The sequence below is a fragment of the Trachemys scripta genome, chromosome 1 (genome assembly GCF_013100865.1).
Source record: "Trachemys scripta elegans isolate TJP31775 chromosome 1, CAS_Tse_1.0, whole genome shotgun sequence".
In the NCBI taxonomy this organism is placed as follows: Eukaryota; Metazoa; Chordata; order Testudines; family Emydidae; genus Trachemys; species Trachemys scripta.
In genome coordinates, this window is record NC_048298.1 from 164,250,955 (window position 1) to 164,265,301 (window position 14,347).

General features: G+C 42.3%; 1 protein-coding gene across 2 annotated transcripts in view; it reads left to right on the forward strand.

The window, feature by feature from the left end:
* The window catches only part of PTGFRN (prostaglandin F2 receptor inhibitor), a 144,520-nt gene that overhangs the window by 48,272 nt on the left and 81,901 nt on the right, over positions 1-14,347 (forward strand). The gene's annotated exons all lie outside the window — the stretch shown is intronic.

A 14,347-nucleotide genomic window follows, 5' to 3' on the forward strand; every position in this document is an offset into this window, starting at 1 on the left:
CAGCTCACACCCTAGCATTCAAAGGCTCTCTGGCACTAATTTTAGCCTTGTTAACTACCATTCTGAATCTACCAAACTGATTAACTCTTGGCACATCTATAATTACTTATTAAAGTATAAATCTCCTGAGTAGCTATGCTAGATATGGGTGACAGTGCTAGACAAGACAGGAGGTGTACTCTGTGCTTGTGCCCTGGTCTCTAAATACTGTGCTGTTTTTTCTCTGTAGATTTAATGACACCTGTTTAATTGTCAAATAAGGTGTGTGTGAGCAAATAACCCCAAAGTAGTTAATTGAGGTCAGTAATCTCTAGCCGTATTGGTATTCATTTTAAAGACTAGAATGTTTCCTATGATTCTTACAGCTTCAATAAAATAACTGAGACATGCAAAATACTGCTTTTTCCTCCTCTTTAAAAAGAGACTGAAATATTACTTCACACAGTGTATAGTCAGCCTGTAGAATTCATTTCCATAGGAGGTCAGGGATATAGAGTGTAGCTGAATTTATAAAGAGGTGGGATAATTTTGACATTCTAGTAATAATTACCAATTCTACTAGACTGTAGAAAAGTATTATCTGTTCAAGATAAGGGTAATGAAATCTTATACTTCAGAGTCAGGAAGAGATTTTTTTTCTCCTGTACAAGCACAGTTGGCAAGGTACGTTATAGGAGTGTTTCAAGCTTCCTCTGAAATACTGGGTATTGGCTACTACCAGAGCCGAAATACTGGACTTGGATAGTCCAATGATTTTGTCTGATACATCAACTATTATGTTCCTGTGTTCACCTGTAACAACATATGAACTCCCTGGGTAGTTGATTAGCTTACATTTTGTAGTACTGTTTATTTTTTTGACAGTCTATCACTGACAGTGGGCAAAAATGAAGATGATTCCTGCCTTGAAGATCATACAATCTAAAAGTATTTTTCTGCAGATGTATTAAATATGTGTTTTGCAGCTGACAATAGTATTGGAATAGGGATATATTTAAGAAAAAAACAAAGATTGCTCAAGTAAGAACAGAATTACACACAGTATTTAAATGATACTGTATTATATCCATTTAATTGGATAGTGGTACTAGAGGTGTTGCTGCATTGTTATCATAGGCAGGACTTGAATAGTCTATTTTATTAGTTGCTAGTAGCAAATGGGTGCTAAGCCTTTGATTTTTACAGAATTTAACCTTTCATTTAAACACAACAAATTTTCTAGCCTTCATGGCTGCTGAGTTAATCTCCTGAATGTAAGCTCTTAGTTTTGTCTTCCTGAGGCTGCAGACAGAGTACGCTCTGCCTTACAAACAGCTGAGGTGTAGGCTGGGCTTCTCAGCAGGCTATTGTTTCCTGTGTGTGTGTGTGTGTGTGTGTGCGAACGTGCATTTTGCTAGATGGAGTCTGGGTTTACCCAAAAAAAAAAAAAAAAAAAAATCCCTGAGTGTAACACTGAATTTACATGGTGCTTTAGAAACTAAATCTTAGGTTAAGATAAGCCCCAAAGGCTTTCAAAGGCTAGTGCTGCCCTTGTAGGAGATAAAACGTGAATGAAACGCCTCTTTAAAGTGTGACCTAATGGCCAGCAGGCAGACTAGAATGCTGTGTTCATAGCATGGTTTGCTTGAGTACTCTGGGTGGTTATAACTGCTTGTTGATTTTCCCTTATGTTGGGGATTGTTCTATTAAAGCTAGAAATGCTGCTGTTACCCAGAAGATCCTGAGCCAGCGTTGCCTTGTTTAGGCTTGGTTTTCTTCTGGTATAAACTGCTCAGAGCTGAGGTAACTTAAGAGGGAGGCTGGGCTTCACTTGGGGAAGTGCTTCTCTTCATACCGGGATGAACAGTCTCTGTTTTCACTAACCAGTGGTGCATTTTCAAGCAGTTAAATGTATAACAAATGCAGGTAACAAAATCTTTCCCCTGCACCAAACAACTGTCCTTTAAGAACTGTTTTTCTGACATTCAGTTTGTTCAGTGAGAGCATTTGTGTAAGTGGGATGGGGAAAGGATTTTGGAGTTTAGAAAAGTTGTTCACTGCTCATGTGCCCTTCATAGGGGTTTGTACTGTGCACACTGCTCTAGTGCAGCTCAAGATGCGTGTGGCTGAAGCACTTGTCTGCCGGATTAGGAATAACTCTTATATTCTTAGCAGAGTCAATGGCTATTTAATGAAAACAACCACCATCACAGCTGCCAATGAGGGGCCTATTAGTGCCAGTCTCAGCAGAGAGGCTGTGAGGTCTGAACTCTCCTCTCTCCTGGCTTAGGTCTCTCTGGGACAGTAGGAGGGGAAACTTGCTCTGCTGTTGCCCGTGTCTTCAATCTGCAGGGCTGTCAAGCCAACACCGTTGGTCAGTATGAAAATCACGCAAAAAACGAAAACATCCAGGATAGGACTCGGTTTTTAAAAATAATGATCTTGTGATTATTTTATTATTGCTGGCATTCGGTGTGTGTTTAATCAGCACCCTGAGTAACTGCCAGCTCTTACTTTTAAATAATTAGGAATGAACCATGATAAGTATTTAAACTTAATTTAAAAAACAAAGCTTGCTCTTATTTGTGTGAGAAGGAACTTGGGAGAAGCAGATAGAGACAATAGTCAGGTCCCATTACTGGCACATCTGCTCTGCCTCCAAACGTACAATGTTCTTCATTGCCAAGAAGCCCTTGCAACAGCTCCTCTCCTCTGTAATTCCAGAGATCTGTCCAGCATTACAGATCCCTGCCAGAAACCTTCTGGTATGGACCTCTCGGGTTATTTGTTATGACTTTCATCTGAAATTGTTTGGTTTCTCAACTACTACAACAATTAATAATTTGACTCAAGGTTTAATTCAAACTTGGCAATTAAAGGCTTCCAATAGTTAGTCGCCTGTGTATTGTTATAATTGTCAACCTCAAGCCTTTTCTAGTCATTTTTGGCAACTGCAGTTACACTACAGATAGCATTAGAAAAAACAGAAAATGGTGGAGTCTTGAGGTTCTAGGGAATGGGATGTAAGAGGGGTGGGGGGAGGGGCAGGAGCTTACCAAACCTAATACAGTGAAACCAGCACTGAGCTCCCTAATCCTCCTCTACCTCACTGGCATGCTTCTGCTGGCAGGCCTTTTATTCTACCACTTGGGGTAAGAGAGGAGAAAAGGGCTGTCCCCTCATTGGTGTTTGGAGGGGTGAGACACATCAGTCCAGTTCCTTTCCTTTTCCCACCAGAGGTGGATGAAAGCCCCACCAGGAGGGGAGTATCCAGCCCAGTCTTTGTCATCTTTAGGAAGGGGAAATATTTTCCACATAATCTTGTTAGTCTGATTTATGTTCTTGGAGGGTGGAGTTAGGAAAGCAGGGGTGGGAGGAAGAGATGGGAGGCACAGCTGTTTATCCTCATCCCCCTTCCACAATCTGCCCCTGACATGGTTGTAAGATGTTTCTTCCCCTGTATTCCAGGCTGACTTTCACCAGGGGGGAGTGCTGCTTTCTCCCATATCTGCTTGTGCCCTCCCACCACACCTGACAGGCTGGAAAATAATAGCTTATCCTCATCCTTTCCCATCCTTGGTGTGATGTTTCTCAAAAGCCTATTCAAAAGTTCAGCATGGAAGTAGTTAGCACATACGTTTGTTTCCTAGAACTCCCCCCACCCCCCCTTGATTGCCGCTCTTTGAAGCAGCAGCCTGTAGTCTTCAGGCTGCTACTGCTGTGGTTGGCCCAGTGCCCTGCTGCTGATGTATAAGCCTGCCTGAGCAAAAGGTAGGATAAAAAGTGAGGGTCAATTAAAAAAAGTGCAGCCATACTCTACTGAAAGGAACCCCTTTAAAACGGGTACATGTGCATGTAAAAGTCAAGCTTATTACAAAAACTCCATTTTTCTATGATGATTTGTTTCATGGACTTTACAGAACTCTGTAGATACTGTTGCAGGGCTATATTTTCTGCAGTACCTCCTTAATGTTAAGACATTCGTAGCGTTCCCCGAGGTTCCAGGTCCATCTAATAACTCTAAAAATTTTCCACCCAAATCAAATCAAATAGTCCTGTTCTATAGTTCTTATTACACACAAATGTGTGAAACAAATTTGGAAGTTTTCTTTCCAGTGAGCAGTTACAAGAACTGATTTTTAGAAAGTGGAAAATGTAGTTGTCTCTTCAGTGTTTCAGAAGTCTTTTTAATGCTTTTGGTAAAGTCGCATATTGGAGGAGGGGTACAGATTATTCTGATCTGGCTAGAGACCAATCATTAGAAATTCCAGTCAAAAATGCTTTATATATATTTAAGCTCGTTGGGTCAGAATCAGGCTTATAATGGAGTATTTCACAGTTTTAAGTCACTACCTTCTAGCTCAATAATTCCCCCAAACCAAAACAAATGGACAAAAAAACCCTACATTAAAATGGAGTTAAGATTAAAAATATGTATCAGTAATTTAAGAGTAAAAAAAATTAGAGAGCTGTTGCAATTATACCCAAACGTATAAGAGCCAGGAAGGATCCACAGGAGTAGGCATGGTGCCTATTGTCCGCACACTTCGTAAAACAAAAATGCTTATAGATGCTGAATGTTTCATATTGGTAAATTGTATTTCTTGAGCGTTTTTGGTGGTTGGGGTGGTTTAATGAGGGTTGTCATCTAAACTGCATTAGCACTCCAAGAGTACCAGGCCTTTTGCCAATACATGTGCCACAGTCCTGAAGAAAATAGTTATAGAAAGACACACCACCGTCAACTTCTTGGACAACATGATTAGCTTCAACAATGGAGCTCTACAGACAACTGTATATAAGAAACCCACAGATCACCACACTTACTTTCACAGGTCTAGTAACCACTCCAGACACAGTGAGAAATGTTATCCATGACAGTGGTTCTCAACCTTTCCAAACTACTTGTACCCCTTTCAGGAGTCTAATTTGTGTTGCGTACCCCGAACTTTCACTTCACTTAAACACTACTTACTTACAAAATCAGACATCAAAATACAAAAGTGTCACAGCACACTATTACTGAGAAATTGTTTATTTTCTAATTTTTACCATAGAATTATAAAATAAATCAATTGGAATATAAATATTGTACTTACATTTCACCGTATAGTGTATATATACAGACAATGACTTGTTTATACTGCTCTGAAATTTTAGTTTTTACTGACTTTGCTAGTGCTTTTTATGTAGCCTGTTGTAAAACTAGGCAAATATCTTGATGAGTTGATGTAGCCCCTGGAAGAACTCTGCATACCCCCAGGGCTACATGTACCCCTGGTTAAGAGTCACTGATCTAGGGCTAGGCACTCAGATATCACAGTATATGTTCTCAAGAGAAAGTCTGGGATCCACACTTAAAACCACCTCACCAAAAAAGGATGCTCCACTGGAGAAGTAGATCACATCATGGAACGGGTCATCCAAATACACTGAGAAAAGCTGCTTCTATACAGAAATAAAATCCCCTCCCACTGCGCACCCCTATTTGTCACCTACTGCTCCATCCCAGAGCTTATGCGGGGTATCATTAAACAATTACAACTCAGACTCTATGGGACACCTCTCCCAAACCCTCTTTTCTGGCCTTCAAATAATTCCCCAACCTCACCAAGCTTATCATCAGAAGCAAGCTCCCCGCTGACCAGGACCCACCAACTCAAGCAGCCACAGCCCCTGCCACAAGAGCAGATGCAGAATCTACAGACGTATTTCTACTGTTACCATGATCAGTACCACCCACAATACACCTTTCAATACACAATACACCAAGATCCCTGGGTCCTACGCATGCCTATCACAGTATGTGGCGTACGTTATCCAGTGCACTAAATACTCCAGTAACAACTATGTGGGTAAAATGAGACAATCACTATGTTTTCAAATGAACTCACACAGAAAAATGATTAAAGACAAAAGCACCATCTTTCCTGTGGGCAAACGCTTTTCACAAAATGATCACTCCGTATCTGACCTCTCAGTCCTCGGCGTGAGAGGAGACCTGTACAATGCCCTCAAAAGATGAGCCTAGGAACTTAAATTCATAATTCTGCTAGACACCAAAAATCATGATCTTAATAAAGGCAGTGGATTTCTAGCTCATTACAACATTCTGTAACCCACTAACCCTCCTTTGTCCTCTGAATGTAGAGGTGTTAACTGACTGTTTCACCTTGAATGGTCTCTTGCAACATGTTAACTCCTTATCTGTTCCATCCTTATTATTACCTCATCCATCTTGTCTCACTTATAAAAAGACAGACTGACAAAAGTTTTGGGAAAAGAGATGTAATGTATAAGTGAATTGGTCAGGACATTGAGAGGTGTACAATTTTTTTTTTTTTGCTCTTCGGACCACAAGATATCTGGTTTACCAACTATTTTGGTGTTCACTATCAAGTTAATTCAGTCCAAAAGTTCCAAGTTTCAGACACCTCTTGAGGTTCATATATTTGCAGAGAATAACTCTAAAAGTAACCAGCTACCTGTAAAGTCCTGATGCATCAGATTATATTGAGGTCAAAGGAATAAAACAAACTATTAGTTTCTAGACCAAAATGCTTTTGAGATAGGATTTTCTAGATAACAATGTGAGGGCACCTAGAGCCTTGGATACATACCTTTCTTTTCTAAATCTTAATAGATAAAAGCTAAGACATTTGAAAAGTAAAAAACTACTAAGTTTTAGAAGTTCCATATCTCATAATTAGAATCGATACAGTAGGGTTGTCATGGAGGCTGCTTAAGACATACTGTAGAGCATCATGCAAGACTTTTCTATTCCCGAACATAAAAAGGAAACAAATGGAGGAAGAATCCTAGCATGGTTGTGTTAATGAATAGGAGTTTATCGAGGCCCTAAAAAAGTCCTTTAACGGATGGAGATCCAGCCTAAGCAATGCTAATAGAACAGAATTGTTCTATGCAGTGTTGTTGTTATTGTTGTCCCACAATATTAGAGAGACTAGGTAGTATTTTTTTTACTAGACCAGCTTCTGTTGGTGAGAGAGAGAGAAGCTTTCAAGCTTAAGACGGATTGTGTAAGTTCGAACGTGTATCTCTTTCAGCAGCAGAAGCTGATCCAATAGAAGATATTCCCTCTCCCTCCTTGCCCCCCAGAATAATTGTTGACCATTAACTGGTGATTAAGAACCTGATCCAAAGGACTTGCCCAGGGAAAAGTGCAACTGAAATCATTGGTAATTCCCCCTGTGGAGGGGAATACAGGGCTGTTTAAGTGCCAAGAGGAAATTTGAAAAAGCAAAGCCAAATATAACTCTTATGTTTCATTTGAAATGAGAAATTTGTGGGAGGTTCAGTGGGTTCATAATATCCCCAGGCTATAGAAGGGGCAATCTGAGATTATAAGGAGACTGCATCATGCTTTACCAAAGAGGATAATGAGAAAACTACTGTGGAGTTTCTTATTTTCAGGTAGTGAAGGTGAAATACTATACTATTACAGAGAAGTATCAATAAGTGATGAAACAAGTCAAAGTTTCACTGGACTTGATGGTATTTATGTGGGTGTTCTAAAACACCTGAAGAATCAACTGAGCTACTAACAAAAATAACTAATAAGGAGGAGACTGAAAGTTGGCCAATTTTAAAATGGACCTAAAGATGGGTTTTGGAATTAATTGACCAGTGAAGTTCAGTACCAGGAATAATAGCTGAGGAACTAGTTAGATTGAATTCTAAGGCACTCTATGAATATCAAAGGGACAAACTACACAGCTGTTTATATGCCGAGCAGCTAGCAGTGCCTATAGTTCAGGTTGCCTAACACTTTCCAGTATGAGACCATGTTTGGAACAGTTTGCCTCGGGAGATTGTGGAAGCTCCTTCACTGGAGATTTTCAAAAGGAGGCTGGATAGCCATCTCTCTTGGATGGTTTAGACACAACAATGCTGCATCTTGGCAGGGGGTTATTCTAGATCAGTGGTTCTCAACCGGGGGTACGTGTACCCATTGGGGAACACAGAGTTCTTCCAGGAGGGCGTACATCGACTCATCTAGATATTTGCCTAGTTTTACAACAGGCTACATAAAAAGCACTAGCGAAGTCAGTACAAACTAAAATTTCATACAGACAGTGACTTGTTTATACTGCTCTGTATGCTGTACACTGAAATGTAAGTACACTGTCTATATTCTGATTGATTTATTTTATAATTGTATGGTAAAAATGAGAAAGTGAGCAATTTTTCAGTAACAGTGTGCTGTGACACTTAAGTATTTTTGTTTGATTTTTGTAAGCAAGTAGTTTTTTAAGTGAAGTGATACTTGGGGGTATGCAAGACAAATCAGAAATATACTAGTCTGGAAAGGTTGAGAGCCACTGGACTAGATGACCCTTGCAGTCTCTTCTAGCCCTATGATTTTATGTTTTAGTTGTTTATAACTAGGCTTGGCTGAATTTTATTTTTCAGTTTTTCATAATTTTGATGGCTAATATCTACACTTCAAGCATTTCTTTAGATTTGTATCAATTTAAATTTTCATAGTTGTGGGAAATTATGAAGGGGAGGGTCAGACAATATTTAATGGCAGCAAATGTTGAGATTCAAAAAGTTAAAGCTTTATAACTATTGAAACACAAATGATCAATGTCACATGTCAAAATATAAAAAGTAAATACCCTCAAGTCAAACTGTAATAAGTTCTCAAGCAGCGTTTTTCTTACTTTGCTTATCTGTATTTTCAGTGATTATAGATGGAAAGATTCTTTGTTGGTTTGGCTGTGTACAGAGAAATTGATTTTGTTGATAAAAATCAAATCCTTCCAAGTTTACTTACAACATTGCCAAGCTTTAATCATTCAGGCTGAAATTTTCCATGCTGGGTGTCTGAGTCAGGCTGAATCGTTTTTTGTTTGTTTGTTTGTTTTTTGAAAGTTTCAGCAAAAATAGTTTTTCTGACCAGATTATTTTGCTCATATTAAAAAGAATCTTTACAGCTTCTAAGTTGAGAAGTAATGTACATTCATGCTTTGGAGCAAAGACTTGAAATTTGGCCCAGAAGTTGCCTTTGTGTCAGGAATGTGCCTTTTGCCTTTGATGAATGCCCCAGTTTGGCTTAATTATAAGCTTTAGAAAAATATTATTGTTTATTATCAGTAATAATAATCACAAGCAATACTCACCTACATTCGCCAGGGGCATTTCTTCCTGCTTTTTGCAGCACTCAGCATTTCCCGATCTTGTTGTTCAGAGATGAAAAAATAAGGGACATCCCTTGTAATAAGAGCCTGTTGGGAACCCTACTTGGGACCATGCATTGGAGAAAGCAGCTGCCTTGGCTGGCAAGGTCTTAACTCTCAGACAAGCTAGCTCCTGCTAACCTTACCAGTCTCAAAAGATCAGTCAGCAAAGAAATGGGCCTAAAGCCGATTCAGTGTACATTCCATCCTTGGCTCAAACTGCAGGGATATGGCATCATGCCTTTTTTTTTCTTGATATAATGTGGCCATGGGGAATCTTTGAACAGGTTGGAACTGTAATGCTCTCCCATACATTCTGCATGCTTTGGACTGAATGCTGCAGAAGAGGGAGTTGTCATCAGCTGGGGTTCAGTGTTTGTGACATAGGACACATGCTTGTTCTTACTGGCCTGTTCAGTAATTTGTACTGACACGTTACCCTTCATGATAACCAGTGTATCCTCTAGCTATGGAATTTGGCTTAGGAACCCCCCCCCCCCCCCGTAAAATGGAATTTTTCAGCAGAATCTAAACTCTTGATTTAAAAATGTTTCTGGCCCATATGTTGGCAAAGAATATCTGCCAAATATGTAGCAAATTTGAACCAATCCAGCACTCTTCCTGGATTTTCAGAGAAACCAAAATCGTTTAGAGAGAAGTACCCTGTTTCTTCTTCTCATTTGGGCAGGGCTGGCTCCAGGCACCAGCTTAACAAGCAGGTGCTTGGGGCGGCCAAGGGAGAGGGGCGACACCTGCGGCAATTCGGGGGCGGCAGGTCCCTCACTCCCTCTAGGAGCGAAGGACCTGCCGCTGAACTGCCGCTGCCGATTGCGGCTTTTTTTTTTTTTTTTTTGCTTGGGGCGGTAGAAATGCTGGAGCCGGCCCTGCATTTGGGTGTTAACTCTGAAGCTTAAAGATGACTATTTAAATCCCAGCACTAACTATATCACTGCTGATCATTATAATAGCAATATATCCAGCTAACGTACTTATCCACTGTGGCTGAATACAGTGACTGGTATTGAGGGGTGGGTCACTGAGAGAGACATTTACTAATGAGAACTGCTGGGATGGACTGAGGTGTTCAAGGTTCCTGCCTGTCTGCTCTAACCCTACCCATAACATGAGGAATGGAGGGTGGAAAGAAATGATGCATCTCCCTCCCCATTGGCAAAATCATCTTCTGCCTCCTAGGCCCCAAAAAAACCACGAATGTCCCCTACCCAGATGTCAAAACCTCTAGTGTGTCCCCTGACAAGAGTTGTATTTTTAGTGCTAAATCCTTATGCCACAATGAATATTTGGGGTCAGCATAAAAGAAATGGACCTTAGTGTCTAAGTAACACACAGTGCTGCATTGCTAGTATTGTGCATTTCTTGTTTAATTCAGTTTTTAAAAAAATCAAATTTACTTGAATGTGCTGCAGACTTTCCAGTCTGCTGCAGAAACTAGGTGACTTGCCTCAAACTCCAGGTTTAGATTTGGCCCAAGGCATGTGGGACCTTAACTTTAGCTTGCTTAAGGGCAATGAGATTTTGTCCATGTGTTTGTATGCTCCTTTGGTGACGAACTGTTCAGGTGACAAAGCTCTGACCAGTGACATTTCTTGAACAGATCCTTCTTTTCGGCCTTTTAAAAAAATAAATAAATAAAGCAAGCAAGCCTGACCATTTATTTTGGTAGCTTAGAAACACTTGTGCTTGTTTGGGGGCAAGAGAGTTTCGGCGGCCTTATATCTTTGGGAGACCTAGCACAAATGGGGGGCTGAATAGACCTGTCTGGGTTATTGACGAAGTGCTGGGCACAGGAAGTTGTATTGATAAGTGTCTGTCAATATACGCAGCTATTGACAAATGTGTGTTTGGGAATACTGGGAGGAACAAAAAGTGTAGCAAGGTGACAGACTGTGGGCACAGAAAATAGGCTGTTTCAAAAACAAGGGGGGGAGGAAGGGGAGTTTTTTCTGCAAGTGAAGGATGAAGTAGGAAAACCTTCACCAAGGAACAGTCCTTGCAAAGGGTGAGAGAGAGCATGTCCAAGCTTTGCTGCTTTAATGCAGTACTAGGAAAGGAACCTGAAACAGTTGATCTTGAGAAGTCACCTTGCCTATTACTCACCAGTGCTGAGTAGTAAATTTTCCCTAGGAAGTCAGGGATCTAATGGATTTCTTCAGAACATAAGCTTTAATTCAAAGCAAGGTCTGAATGGGCCCTGGGGACTGTACTTCTTTCCCAGCCAGGGCCGGCTCTAGGATTTTTGCCGCCCAAAGCAAAAACAATTTTGGCCGCCCCCCCTTCTTTAATTACCCCACCCCCAGCCCCGCCTCAACTCCGCCCCTTCCCCAAATCCCCAGCCCTGCCTCCTCCCCCCAGGCTCTCAAGTCTGGGAGGGAGGGCGAGTAGCAGCACGCGAATCAGCTGTTTCGCGCGCTGTGGCAGCAGCAGCAGAGGTGAGCTAGGGTGGCCGGGGCACATTTTTAGGGGCGGCATTCTGGCGCCGGCCATGTCGCCCCTAAAAATGTGCCGCCCCAAGCACCAGCTTGTTTTGCTGGTGCCTAGAGCCGGCCCTGTTCCCAGCTATTAGAGGTATTCCCTCTTGGCTATGGTTGAGGCACACTGGTAATGAACAGCATGGGAAAAGCTTGCACTGCTGTTGTCCCTGCTGTCTGTCCTGTGGGTAAATAAAGGACTTTGGTGTCCAAGACTGAGTTGAGCACCTCTTACTAGCACTTCACCTTCCCCTCCTCCCCACAGTTTTATTTTCTATATATTTATACAGTAATTTGAAAGACTGGTGAATTGGCAATTATTTCCAATAAATGCAGCTAAGAGTGACTTTAACAAGCGTGTGGGGTAACTGACTCCCAAGCCCAAGAACTCCTCTGAGATGTTGTTCACATACCATCATCTTATGATAGAAAACCCACCTGACAATGTTCTTGACTCTGGGGAGAGACCCGAGTAAGCCATTCCAGGTGGCCCATTCTGTGTTTTGTAGCCTTTAAACTTTTTTCTTCTCTAACTCTGTTTAAAAGCTGCTATTGGCCATGGTTAGCTATTTAAAGGGAAGGTCAAGACTTGGTCTCCAAGGCGCATGATTTTATTGGCGGTTCATGGAGAATTCCGTTGTGCTCCCAATAATTTCCCATATTGAGAGGTGCCCAAACTTCGCCTAGTAGAAGACTGCAGTGGCAACTTGCAGGAGCTTCACAAATTCTCCAGAATTGTGTAAAACAGAGCAGATGCAGCTCAGATATATTGTTGTGGTTCATGGAGACTACGGATTCCTGCATCAAATTGTCACTTGGATCAAGGTGGTGTGTTACCTGTTGAGATCTAGAGTGTCTCTGGGTCACTCTGTAGCTGGGGCTTTGCTTGAGCGGTCTCCGCAATAAATGCGATACAGTGTGGATCTATTCCAGTCGGTTGTACTGAAATCGCATTACTATTTCTGACAAAGATGACGCCATGAGTGTGCTGAACTTGATTTTATAAAAAGCTGATAGTGCCTGCTGAGAAACTTGAATAGCTTTCTATTTAGAATGATAATTTTGCTTATCTGGCACATAATTCTGTCTTTCCGAAACTTCATCTGTTTCCTCTTTATTATGAGGCATTTGTAGGGAAATGGCATCTCATCTGGCTTTTTTGGAATTTATCTGTTTCTACACTTGAAATCATAACCCTGTCTTCCATTCTTGCTTTCCTTTTCTTCCTCCAGTTGAATCTGCTGCTTCTGTCCAAAGTGTTTTCTTCACAGTGTCAGAATTGCAAAACTGATGAGGCTCTTATTGGTCTCTTTTGGGTGCAGCTTTTCCTAGGAAATTGCTTTGGGCAGCAGCAGCAGAGTGATATTCTGTCTTTAAAATGTGAAAGGTGAGGAATCATGAGACAGCCATGGGCCTGTGCTGAATTTAAGCTGTTTACTGGATGGAGGATTAAGACTAGTGTTTTGTGTACTCCCTGTGTCACCAGACCTAAATTATGCCATAATTCTATTTTGATTTATTACAATTGAGATATTTTTTGCCACATACATGCTGAAATAGGCAGCACATAGAAGTTTCTGCATAAACTTCAAGTAGACTCAAAACCAGAGGTTTTGAATTAGCCATGAAAATGGGTAATAGTGCAGTATGCCTTGTATTTATTTTGAAGTGCAGTTTGTTCAAAATCTCCATTTTTAGACTATCTCAACTTAATGCTCCCATGTTTTCAATCTGTGGCTTAAATTTGTATTTCTGATATGAACCTCAGAAGCTGCTGACGGGGATGAGGTGAAGGCTTTGGTTGTGGGGGCTGTTGACATCCAAGAAGGGATTGGGGAAATGTATGCCATGTTGCCGTGAGGGTTGCTAACGTTCCCTTATTACAAAGGATGTCCCTTATTTTAGGGTTACCATTCGTCCGGATTTACCCGGACATGTCCTCCTTTTGTGTGCTAAAAATAGCGTCCGGGGGGAATTTGTAAAGCACTCACAATGTCCGGGATTTCCCCCTCCCCCGGCAGAGCGAGCGGCTGGGAGGGCTGCAGGAAAGTCCCGGGCTGGACTCCGGAGCAGCTTCCTCCTCCCACCCCCCCTCCCTGCATTCTGAGCTGGCCGGCAGCTCCTCCTCCTGCAGCCCGCTCCGGCAGCCCTGTGCAGGGCCAGGGACCGGGTTTTGTGTTGTGCAGGGGAGCTCAGCCATGTGTCCGGCTGGCACAGAGCCCAACACCCTGTTCTGAGCAGCAGGGTAAGGGGGGGCAGGAGAAGGGACAGGGAGGTTCTGGAGGGGGCAGTCAAGAAACGGGGGGGGGCTTTTGGAGGGGAGTGGAGAAAGTTTTGGGCAGTCAGGGTACAGGTAGGGGGTAGGGTCCTGGGGGGCAGTTGGGGGGGGGTCTTAGGAGGGGGCAGTTAGGGGACAAGGAACAGGGAGTCTTAGGTAGGGGGTGGGGTTCTGGAGGGCAGTTAGGAGCAGGGGTCCCAGGAGGGGGCAGTCAGGGGACAAGGAGCGGGGGGTAGGGGGCTGGGAGTTCTGGGGAGGAGCTGTCAGGGGGCAGGAGTGGGGAGAGGGATCGGAGCAGTCAGGGGACAGGGAGCAGAGGGGTTTAGATGGGTTGGGAGTTCTGGGGGAGGCTGTCAGGGGGTGGGGAGTGGTTGGATGGGGCGTGGGAGTCCCAGGGG